The sequence below is a fragment of the Pleuronectes platessa genome, chromosome 6 (assembly GCF_947347685.1).
Source record: "Pleuronectes platessa chromosome 6, fPlePla1.1, whole genome shotgun sequence".
Taxonomy (NCBI): Eukaryota; Metazoa; Chordata; class Actinopteri; order Pleuronectiformes; family Pleuronectidae; genus Pleuronectes; species Pleuronectes platessa.
In genome coordinates, this window is record NC_070631.1 from 16,978,473 (window position 1) to 16,991,471 (window position 12,999).

Here is a 12,999-nt window from a genome sequence, read left to right on the forward strand (position 1 = left end):
TGGGTAATATGCTCATAAACTCAAATATTCAATCTTGCAAAATAACCATAAATTTGTATTTACTTTTATAATATTTTATTTTGATCCAGCAGCAAATGATAATGTAATTCAATCCCTTTGACAAGCGTTTCAGGAAAATCTAGAGGAATGAGTAACTTTCGTTATTCTTATGTCCCGTATTTGAAGTTCAGACATTTTTTCCATCTCCTGTTGTAATGTTTTCAGCTGAAGGATGGACAGGACCAATGTTACATTAAAAATAACAAATGTAAACACATTGACTGACTGTGTATTGATCAATAGCTCAATTTGTCCTGCAGTTGTCATCAGATGTGTCACTATTATAATGTTGGCTTATAACGGTTGTTAGTTGATATCGTTTGTCACTGTAATAACGTTTGTTTGCTGCCGATGACATAGCGAGTGGTGTCCCAATTCCTAGGGGAACATTTTTGAGCCCTATCCCCTGTTGCTTGGTTTAGATGGGAACACCCCCAGCGAAGTCAGGAAGCTGAAATCGAAACAAAAATGCTGCAGAGAGGAATTTACCCGATGTTAGAGATACATTTTTATACAACTTTAAATAGTGGAATCTAAGTACAAATATTTAAGTGACCAAATGTTTAGGATGTGTATGGCCACTAACTAGCTAACGAGCAAACAAACTAACTATTTAACTAGGTAACTAAGTAAGTAAGTAAGTAACTAACTAACAATATAACTAAATAAATACAAAATGTATTAAATAAATAAATCTGTTACATAACAATACAATATTTTCTTGGTTTTGTTGTGTGTTGGACAATTTAACTAGAACCAAGAAAGAAAACATTTGAGTCTCAGTAAAGCAACCTGCCCTTTGGCTGTTTTGTTTTTCTGGTTTTGATTGTCAAATAATATTTCCTGCAGCAGAAAATAGAAAGCCATTTATCCAACAGTGTGATCCATAATCAAGATAAGTCATGTTCCAACATAGGAAGAGTGCAGTGGAAAATAACACTAAGCCTTCCTGCTTGGGCTGACCTGAGGCTCTAGAGGGACAATGTCAGCTTTCAATTAAATACAAGTCATTTCAATAAGGTCTAAAAAGGTTATTCTAGGATGTGTATAAGCAACTGAATTTTGTCAGCCTCTGGGAACAGCTGGAATTGTTGAGGGGAGATTCCTTTCCTGGCATTGATTAAACCCTGAAAAGGGATATTTATTCCTTAATATTATAAATTCAAATTTTTTTTCCATGAAAAAAGATTCCCTTCATGGCCTTAAAATGGCTTGTGTATAAGTCGTCACCTTTGACTCATTAAGTGTTTGCTAATCAATGAATATATAAATTAGCCTTGTCTCCATCGCAACCCTCAGACAGACAAACATCTGCTTTTTTCTGTTTTGTTGACTACAACACAGTGGTAAGTGGTAACATACAATTCAGTGTTCAAGAATACATGTAAAAGAATATAGCAAATGTAAAAGTATCAGCTAATAATGTGAATTAGGGTTTGGCTTTGCATCACAAAGAGAATTGTCACTATTTGCAGCAACTGCTGTGCCACAGAATATGATTGACTGTTGGCTGTAAATATCTGACATTTACATAACAGCCTGCCTTCTTGTAGTACCTCCGAACCAAATGTGGGCAAACTGTTTGAGTTTGTACATTTAATGTTCTCACAGAGGCACTGTTATTCTAAAGATCTGCACCAACACTTGAGATGTCAGGATCACAATAACCATAATGACATATCATCCACTTAAGTAAAAGTCTCCAGGCTTAAAGCCAAGCAGCTCATTGTGTATATTGATGCAACGGTCGCAGGAGCTTTTAGCGTGAACAAGAACACAAACTGTAAATACTGGCAGTCATAACTGAGACGATTTTCTTCAGACTCCTAGTGATGCTACAGAGCACACATGGTAACATTTCAGCCTCTTTTAAACCCCTCATTAGCAACCCGTCAGAGAATATGCTCTGTTGTTCATCTCTCTTGGTTTTGTTTTTTTGACTGAACTTCCCTAGATCATATCTCATTATATTCCTTCTTCTCTCTGTTTTTCTCTTTACTTTCTCAGAGTGGAAGCAACATATCAGCTGTCTTTACCACAGGATACCTTTGTTTAATGTAAACTGCCAGGAAATTCAACAACTAATCCATAAACAATGTAGGTAACGACAAATAGGATGCTACACATTCTCAGAGCACTAATGAGTAATTCATTGCAGTTACAGTAGTAACGTTTGAGTACTAGCGTTAGTAGAAGTAGAAATATTAGTGGTAGTAATAGGAATGGCATTAGTAGTAGTTGTAGGACTGGTTATATTTAAACCCTTGACTGATGATCTTTGTAACCCTAGTGAATCTAACAGCTTGATCACCCACAATCCCATGGGCCTCTAAGCCAAATCTGTCCTCTACACAGGGGAAATCAGCACCGACAATTACACACACGCTGTAAACACTTGTGCTCAAACATCAGGATATTGAATTTTAATAGAGTTGCACAAATTCATGGAGGTGTTGATACAAGGGAGATTGGAAAGTGGAAAAGTGCCATGTCTTTTAATGATTACTCATTTTCCACTTCCCTAAGCTCACAAGAACAGTTTACCTCCCAACAGACCTGCGTCAGAGCAAAGGTAGAGTAAATAAATCATATTTTGACCTGATTAAATTTGGTATCAGCTGTGGTACAGAAAATTATTGATTCCTGAGACTTCTGCCATCAAAAAATTATTGATTCTGCAACTATTAAAATTATGACACCAATAATGAGTGATAAAAATGATGCCTTTAAGAGTAACATGGCATTTTCTTCCAAGTGTTTTAGTTCATATAAGGATGTTTTTGGAAAATCCTTGATAAGCCTTTGCCAAAATCCTCTCAGACACCTGCTTAAGATCATCCAGTATTATAGATCGGATATGTTCCATGAGCAAAGTTGCAGAGCACATTACAGAGAACCGAAATCACTCTTGATAGCTCAACTGTATGTATGACAGTGCGTTCTAACAAGTGTTTTGTTTTTCAATTCACATAACATAGCATTCGGTTTTTTTCTAAGCACACATTAAGTCTTCTCCTGATGAATATTTATCACTTTGCACATTAGTCACATTTTGAACTACTGAGAAAAAGGACAAATGGTTTTTCATTGTTCATCTCCAACGATAATCAGCTGAGATAAAACAGAGGAGCGGAGTGTGTCTGGACAGATTTTGGCAGGCGTAAAGATGGATTTATCCATCAAATCAAAGGCAGAGATGGATGAGATCAAAGCAGTAATTACACAGAAACCAGTTCCAAGAACTTTTCATAGCATATTTTAACCATCAGCGCCATGTTGCTCAGTGTGTTGGGTGTGGTGCACAGTGGACGCTGATTTACATGAGTGGTGCTGATCCACATCTCACAGCTTCAAATTGGCAGGAGCTGTAGTAGAAGAAGAGGATTGGACCTGTTTTCTAAGCTCCCTGCCGACAGGTGTGATGCATGGGGTCTTTTATAGCCAGAACCAGCCACTCATCCCTGGAACTGTCAGAGGGGTAAAAACTGAACCCCAGGGGGCAGAGCGCAGTACATTACATCTCGGATGCTTACCCATGACAGCTGCTGAACTAAGAAGGTCTACAGGTATGCTTTTTGCAGCAGCATCCAGCAGTACTTTTACACAGTTATAAACACTCAGGCTAGGGGCAGCACAGTACTTACACAGCCCCCTTATGCTTTTATACGGGAAATGTCAGGGCTCTTATTCATTTCTCAGTCTCACTTTAAAGCAATTATGAAACGCTAAGGTTACTGCACTGCTTTCAGATTTACAGATATTTAGATTCTATTTCTTGTCTGTCTTTTTATTTTTTATTTAATTATGTTGACCGATCTCTAATATTACTGTTTTTTTATGTTCTTTAATCCTGGACATATGTATTCAGCAGCAAAACTTTAATGAACACCGACTTTCTGGCCTCACTTATCTATGTTATCTCAATCCAAAGCCTTTGAGGTGTGCCATAGCCTAAAGTGCACCTTACTTAACATGTATTGATGACAACTGTGATTGGTAGCATCGCATTTTCTCCTATAGGAACAATTAATTTGATGGGAATTGAAAAGAGTGTAATTAAAATGAACCGTAGTTTAACATTTATTTAACTGAAAGTCCACAATGATCTTCTCAGTTTCAGTCATCATTGTTTGAAATAAACAAAGACACTCAACACAGCGACATAGACACTCCATGGCCATCTACTGCGTGATTGCAGAGCGACGCAGACACACAACAGCACAAGTATAAATACCCACATCAGCATAGGCCACTTGAATATAGGTAACAGTAGATGTCTTGGTCAATCATCCCTAGACATATAAACTAGCTTTTACACCAGTGTAGCATGACAACTTGAAAAATACATGAAGAGCTTTTAATAAATCATCCATCTTTCATCAATCAGTTGAGCAAGAAGAAAATAATATTAGCATATTCATAAATACAGTCCTTTACAGAACCTGTAAACTATGTTGTTTTTCATCTTTACTTAGAAAATTACCAAAGGCCACTAAGATTTTTTTTTTAAAATGAAAGCTAGATAGCTTACTGCGTTACCAAGATCAGCCCATTGGCAAACAACCATCACATTAGATAGTCTGCTTCACTGCACTGGAACCAGACTGCATCTCTTATTTCTATGTTGCATAGCAACTGCCTCAGTCTAGAAGAAAGCATTCAGTGGAAAAAAACATGAAAGTCTGCCTTATGAAGTTAGTTAGTGTGTGTATGCCGAGCTGTTTATCAGAGACAGAGTTATACCTAAATATATCTTTTTTACACTATAAGGATTTGAATTTACCTACAGGAATTTGTATTTGTACAAAATGGTCTAGTTAAATGTATCACTACAGACAGACAGAAAATGGGCTACGAGATAATATTCATAAATGCAAAAAAGCCTATTTCTTGAGTGAAAATGCAGGCTGTAATAAAAATAAATATGGCATTTAAACATAACTGTATGCCACACCGAGCCAGGAAGCGAGGAAGACTCAGAAGGCCACAGCAGGTCGACAAGGATAAATCCGGCCTAGTTTACCTGATTGTAAAGACAGAATACATTACAGCGTAAGCCACCACCTTGCACCCCACAGCTTCAGCGACAGGTTATGTAGAGCAGAGCCCGGTGTATCTCCGACAGTTTATTATTTACTCAGTATAATGAGCTCCATAATCTGTGTCAAGTCTTCTTATGTGGTCTGTTAAATTTTATTGTGTGGTTGAAATGAAAAATTCAAATCCTCTGGGCGCCGGTGGCTTGTCTGCAATAAAAGTACATTTATTTATTTTAAGGTTGTTGAATTATTTAAGTGATTTCCTGGATAAACTCAATATAGAGGACTACTTTATTACACTTTTCTGGTGTTTTATTTAAGCGTTAATATCTATAAGTCTGGTTTTTTAGGAGCTAAAAAACATCTGAAGGTGTAGTTTTACATCTCATCAACAACAGGTCAGCTAGCCAATCAGAAGAGAGGCTCAAGCTGAGTGACACATAGCCAGGCCAACCACAGGTCAGGATAAAAGCCCTACACTATGGTCAACACTGGGATGTGGGACTGTGGGTCGTGGTGGCCTATGCTGGGAGCGTGGCTGTTTTTTTCCATTGTGACATCACAAAGCTATGGAAGTCCGGACTTCTCATTTTAAGCCACAGTTTGTGAATATGGTCTGTGTGCGTTTCTCCATCAATTGAGAACTGTAATACTCTTACAGTATTTATATTACACCAAGAACTGCTTTATAATCCCAAAAGCTATGAAAAGCTAACTTCATACATTATAGGGCCTTTAGGTCTAGTTGAGCAGCTACTGCAGTACCAGAAGATGGTGATAACAGTGTGAGGGCACATTGCATTTCCTGTGTCAACATTCCCCAGTCAGCAGTTTTACAGTAATGATATAACCGATGGAAATCTGAGTCAGAGGTAAAGGTGTCTGATATTACTCCCTTGTTCACTTATTAATTATTCCATATCTATTCCCCATTTAACACTCTGGTTTCCAGTGGTTATGAATCATCCTCATTCTGCGTCATGTTCTGCAGTTTCACACAAGGGGGATTTCCAGGAGAATTAAAGGCTCGGCTTTGTATTGGGGACTTGAATTGAGCTCCTAACGATCTATAAAAACAATTTAGACTGAGAGTATAAACGATAATAATAATAAGTAAAATGTTTTTTGAAGTTTATTTATATTATCTTCATCCCTTCACTCTCAGCATTATGTGTAGTAATCTACACTTACCCACAAAATCCTAGTTTTTTCATCAACAGTTACCATTTGGATCCATCCATCCATAAAAGCCATGAATAAAACATAAACCTCGGACACAGTATGGTGTTATTGGAGCAGGACGGCATTGAACCTGAGACCAGATTTCATATAAGGTGTAAAGATTTTCCCATAGGCAGTTACTCTCATTATTTGCTTTCATTGCGTAGTATCCAATTACCGCATATGAAACTGGATAACACAAGCACTCCTACTCAAGGACCGAAACAAAACAATAACAGGTTGTGAGCAAATGCCCCCTCTGTTTAATCACAGCGTTTCACTAATGAACAGCAGGGAGGCCCGGTGAGCTGGAGGCTGTGCTCTGCAACCAGGGGCCCAGATCTAGGTCTCTAAGCCGAAACCAGTGAAACTCTATCAGCTCAGGTCGTCAGAAAATAGAAAGCTCTAGAGGTGGTCTATGACCTTGACCTCTGATCTTCCGGTCAGGAGAGGTAAGTAGAGACGGCCTCTCCACTGAATCGATACCCTGCTGCTGTCGGTTCTCCATCATACCAACAAATTGAAAGCAATACAACCTCCTTGATCAATGTACCAATGGGTCCACTAATTCAACTCAATACCTTCACCCAATAGGGCCAAATATAGAGCTAGGTATATTTTACATATTCATGAATAGGATATTCTTCAAATAAAATTGTTTGCATCCTCTAAAGTAACATATTAAGGAAGGTGTAGTTAGGACCCGAGCATCAATACTGAGAGGCCTTATTTAAGTATTAATTCTCATCTTTTCAACATATTAAAAACGAGATGAACTATGTTTGATAAGTTGTTATTGTTTTGAGTGCACTGGTTTCAGATCGGTACTCACTATCACACGATCGACACGGTAAAGTCAAGGTATCGGAAACGGTGTCAGGGAGGTGGTGGTGGTGAGAAATGGCCTCAGAACATCTCTACTTCTATCGGACTATCATTTATCAATGGGACTGTGAGGAAGGCATCAATCAATCATGAATCAATCCAGGATAACAAGGATATATGTCACACTGATGCTCTATGATCCTAAAGATAAAAAAAATAACATCTGATTAAATATCACTGATTGATGCTCATCAGTTGCTAACTATGGTAGTGTGCAGAGGTACTGGGGATATCTCAAACTTCAGCTCTAATTGGCTTTTGCAGTGCAGTTAAATGGAGTCTGCCGGGCTGTTCACTCCACAGTAAACATGGAATGATTAACATAAAGACACCTTCAACGGGTTACTGGTTCCAGAATGAAGCTGTTTTAAACCCACATCGTGGCTGATGAGAGCAGCTTCCAAACGAGCTGTAATCTGCCGGTCCAACTGAAAATGTAAAATGTTTAGAAAGTGTCCTTTATTTTCATAGGTCCTTTGAGGATGCATTACACAAACTAATATTGCAACCAAGCTTGACATTATTTTCTCAAATAGTGTGTGGCAGTCATAAAAGAGCAGCTAAGTTCCAGCAATGATGTGCCATGTTACTTGTCGGGTGATAGAGAGTACCCATCTGATACCAGTGCATTGAAAACAATAACAACTTATAAACATAGTTTAACAGCTGTTTGCTACTAACCCTGGTGGCGATTGCTGTAATTGTTGTTCAGGTTAAACCTTTTGAAAAACAAATACATACAGAGGATGATGCCATAGAACTTATTTTATTGTACAGTCATAACTAAATAATAAACACAAATAAATCAAATCTATGAATACACAACAATTGCCTCCTTTAAATAGCTGCTAAGATGCGACCAGTTAAAAAATACTTTAACTTCATGGCTTCGCAAACTCTACAATGGCTTTAAATGTTCCATTTAGCTGCAAAATCCCATATTTTCCACAACTGACAGGGTTTCCTTGTCCAGAACAATGAACTTTACAAGTTGGCCCATTATCTCTCTTCCTTTGTGGCTGTTTTTGTCAAATTCATAGATCGTTATAATGCAATTTCCGAAAGCTTGCTGCTGCACTGGCTAATACTTCACTACCAGAAATCACTTCTTCTTAGACGGCTGGATCTCTAATATGTACAGTGATTTTGAGAATTCCCAGCATGCACATGATTGTCCTGTAACACAGAGCTATAGTAAACGCCAATGATTACCAGCAGTGCAGTCAGAGTGAGTATACCTTGAATATAATTTTAAACTCACAATTTAGTAGCACTTACATAGCACTTACTTATAGCACTCTGTAGTTTAGCTTTTTTAAGAAATTGTACTTTCTTGATTCTTGTTATTCAGGGTTTGTACCCTCATGGTTGAATGCACTTATTGTAAGTCGCTTTGGATAAAAGCGTCAGCTAAATGAAATGTAATGTAATGTGAGGAGGATGCCTCTGCACAATTTAACTAATAAGATAAAAGGTATTTAAGGGTCTGTTTGATGTAGCTGCAGCACATTTTAAACACTTTTCTTAACTGAGTGGCCAGATTGTCACAGAGCAAGTAGTTTTTTTCTTCATCACAAGTGTAACCCTAGAGGCTCCCTTCCTGTTTATGTTAAGCTACCTCCAACTATGACTGTAGCTAGATCACTGGGCGCCATATTGCAGAGGGTTTAGATTTCATCTCAGAAACGGCCGGGATTTTTTATGTGCTGGGAAAACAGCATGAATTAAAAATGAAAAATGATATTGATTATTAAATTGAAACCGATGCATAAGGTCTTAAGACATCCAGATATTATTATAATTTTATTTTGAATTAGTGCTGTTATTAATGCTATCTTACTATATATATTGGCGTCTGAAGGAAGGCAGACTCTTATCAGTGTGTTGTGTGAAAAAGAGGACAGTGTGAACTCGAACTAACATGGTCACAAAATGACAGAGCCCCAACGTGTGACAAACAAAATGTCACATATGCCCTGTGAAACACTGAGATCTGTAGTGAGGCTTTGTGGTGTAGCAGCAACTGTCACATGTAGGCTGCAGCACTGTCTCTGAGATGTGGATGTGATGATGATTGTCCATGGCCACTTTTTCTGACTTGTGGCTATTTCTCTATCGGGAAAATCAAATGGAAAAATAACATTTGAAAGAAAACAAACTGCCTCTTCATTTCCCATCTTTTGTGATCTCAGTGAGCGTTCTGTGAAAAGGTGCTGTTGTGCATGTGTTTACACACAACAGAAATTTAAGGTATATCTTCAATTTTATAACTGAAGTATGTAACTTTCTAAAGTAAAGACTTTCATATCAGGAAAACTGTTGGGGAATGAGTGACACTGTAACTTCTTGATCTTAAAAACCATTAAGATTATATGCATGCTGTAAAAATGGCGCATAACAGAATTTTGAATTTATTTGACCTAGTTAGAATGTACACCCAGTATCTTAAGTCCATCACTACAGTGCATTCAGCTGTACTGTGTCAGTATGAAGGTACAAATAATGTATGCATTTTTTTATATTTCAAATAATAAAATAAATGCTAATTTGTATATTCTTTTTCGTGTGTTTTATAAAGATATGATAGATAATCTTATCTTTGGGCTTAAAATACGAGGATGCACTTGGGATTTGCTCATTTTTCAAGTAGTGTTACTCTTTTTAGTTTGATGTTTAAATTGAAAATCAGCAAATCACCTGAGTTTATGTTTCAAATCAAAATATGAGATTATCTATCATATCGTAATAAAACATCTAAAAAGAATCAATGAGGTAAAGCATTGATAAAGCCAGTGGTGGAGGTGTAAGGCTTAAAGTGCAAAACCCAATTCTCAGATTGTTTGTATGGGATGTGTGATAAGATTTGTGATAACATGAATACTCCAAATTTCAAAAATGTCAAAATCAGCCTAAGTACAATACTAGACAACTAACACAACTACAATGGTTTAATATAGATTTAATATAGACATGAAATACTTATTGTTTAAGGGTGGCGGCTCTGAGTGTAGTAACCAGGTTTATTCTTCATCCTGCACATTTCATCCTAAAGACCTCACGGTCAGTGAAGTTAGTGCATGTGCAGCCTCGAGCAGCTGGAATGCCACCTCTCAGTTACAGGCCACTTGGTTATCAATGGACCAATCAAAAATGGGTCAGATTGGCACAGGCATGTTACATTTTAAGTGTACACGTTCACGTGCACGCTACTTCCTCCTGTTCGTGCTGCAGGAACCCCCTGTTTGGAGGAAACCTTGTTGTTTTTAATGGCAGCTTCAGAATGAGGGGATCAGCACTGAGGCTGAAAATGGCTCTGCTCTTACCTGCGTTAGTCTCCAAACCGACCTCCAGGCTCCCGGTGGCGAATGGGAACACTCACACCAGCCCAGGTCCGTTCTTTCCAAGTGTTTCCCAAAGGCTTTACATCCCCACACCGAGGCACCAAGTTAGAGCAGCGGGCTGCGGGAGATGAAGGATGTGGAACAGCCCACTCCTCCTCTTCATCATCAGCTGTACTCCTCTCGTGTCTTCCTGTCCTCTTTTGTCTCACTGACGGGAAAACAAATCGAAGGAAGACAAATCATACACGTGTTGGCCGGAAGTCTCTGCCTCTCCTCCACGCACCCTGCCTGAGCAACGCGTGTGGCTAAAAAGGCGGATTTTCTTCTTCTTCTTCTTCTTCTTCCTCCTCTTCTTCTCCTCTCTCTCTTATTTCCTCTGACACTGGCGGCGACGCGAGCGACGGACAAGGCATGACTCGCTGCGCGCGCTCCCGATAGCTCAGGGCTCGTGCGCGCGGCTCAGACCCGACTCTGCGTGGCCGTGGGAGAGCTGGGTTGGGGAGAGAGAGAGAGAGAGAGAGAGAGAGAGAGAGAGAGAGTGTGTGAGAGGGAGAGAAAGACAGAGAGACGGGAAGTGAGAGTGTCAGAAAGAGAGAGAGAGAGAGAGAGAGAGAGAGAGAGAGAGAGAGAGAGAGAGAGAGAGAGAGAGAGAATATGTGATAGGGAGAGATATAATAAAAGAGAGAGGAGAGTAAGAGAGGGAGAGGGAGAAAGAGAGGTGGGATGTGAGGGGGTGAGAGTAAGTAAAAGACAGAGGGGGAGTGAGAGAGAAAAAGATTAGTTAGAGCTAAAGAATGAGAGAGAGCGATAGAGATAGAGAGAAAGCGAGTGAGAGCGAGAAAGACTGAGAGAAAATGAGTGAGAGAGAGAGGAAGTGAGAAATAATTCATGAAAAATAAAAAAAATAGGTCGTTTTGACGAAGCTGCACCATGGATCTGAAAACAAAACAGGTCCTCTAACCTGTGAATGAAGGGGCACAGCTCCCTTCACTGAAAGCTCCTCAAAATAATAATACAAACATATTCTCACTGCTGTCTGACTCGGCAGCACCATTCCAAATGTAAAATACAAACAACTTTGTATTCATATAATAAAGTGTATACATCGTCGTGAGATCATCCTGTGCTATACCTCATTTTATTCAAGTATGTTTCACCACAAAAAATATTTTCCGTCAGTAGTGAAAGGCTGATATTGTGTACATATATACTCTTGTGCCTTTTTTTATTTTCTTATCTACCTCATTCTGAATTCTAATGTGTGGAATTTTCAACACAAAAGAGGGGGCTTCATTCAGCTTTGATCCAAGGATACTAGAGGAAATTAGAGGTGCTTATAATAGACAGGTAGATCTTGAGCTGGAATTAATGCACATTATGTAATTCACGCTCCTGTAAATGGCCCCTTTTCATTGACCTTATACGACTGTTATGTAAGACTGGATGATTTCTGTATGGACAGCTTCCTCCCCTCAGGGCTTAGATTGTACCCAGCGAGAAAACTAATAGTCCCTGCATGCGAGGCGAGACACAGAGAGGTCCCTGGTGCCTCGGTTTGTCTCACCATTATAAGGATTATTTTCATTTTCATTTATTTGGTGGATGTGTGCGATGAGTGCCTCACGCTCTCCCTGCTTCCTATTTATTAGAATGGATAGCCTGCACACACTCTCACACCTGGGAGCCGGCAGTGCAGTGTATATACATATATCTATATATATATATAGGCCTATGTACAGGTCAGAGTTTCAGTACTGATGGGCTTTTAAAAGAGAAGGTTCTCAGTCTATTGAGGCAGAGGAGAATCTTTCCCCCTGAGCTTCCCAGTCGATCCAGTCAATAGTTAGAGGTGGACAAATTTATTGCATATGTTTAAGAGCGAGATTAAACAGTGAGAGTTCTTGTTTCCTCTGAGGAAAATGTCAGAGGAAGAAGACTAGATAACTTACTGGATAGGAAAATGTAATTTGATTATTTTAAACCTTTCAAGTACATGACTGAAAAATGTAAACCTAGAGAGGTTTAAATCTGCAATTACTGGTTTTAGATTGACATTATTACTCTCAGATACATGACATTTTTCTTGCAAACCTAATGGCCGAGATATAGAAAACTATTCCAACACCATACAAACCTTTAGACAGTTTTTTAGACAAGCTGAGTCATCACTACCTTTTTTTTTAGAGTTTTTCATGTGTAAAAACCAAGAAGAAGAATTAAATTCACTGTATTACCAAAACCAATCAGATCTCCCGTAACACTTTTACACTTAGCATTGCCTCAAATCTGTGCAGGTTTGTGTTAAATAACTGGGTTTCAAATTTCCAGAAAGAAGGTTCAGGTGACTGGGGTAACCAGATCTGCTTGAGACCTGATACGTTGTCTGAGCACTCGTCATTATGGACTCCACCATAAATCTCTGTCTATTGACGAGACTGCATCTCCAGCAATGA

At 38.7% G+C, this 12,999-nt stretch overlaps 1 protein-coding gene across 1 annotated transcript in view; it reads right to left on the reverse strand.

Annotated features, from left to right (window-relative positions):
• LOC128442666 (probable G-protein coupled receptor 153) overlaps nucleotides 1-10,983 on the reverse strand; it is a 33,589-nt gene extending 22,606 nt beyond the window's left edge. The window contains exon 1 of the mRNA XM_053425221.1: nucleotides 10,529-10,983. The gene's annotated coding sequence lies outside the window, so the exon portion shown is untranslated. The remainder of the gene's footprint in view (nucleotides 1-10,528) is intronic.
• Between the last annotated feature and the right edge of the window lie 2,016 nt (nucleotides 10,984-12,999).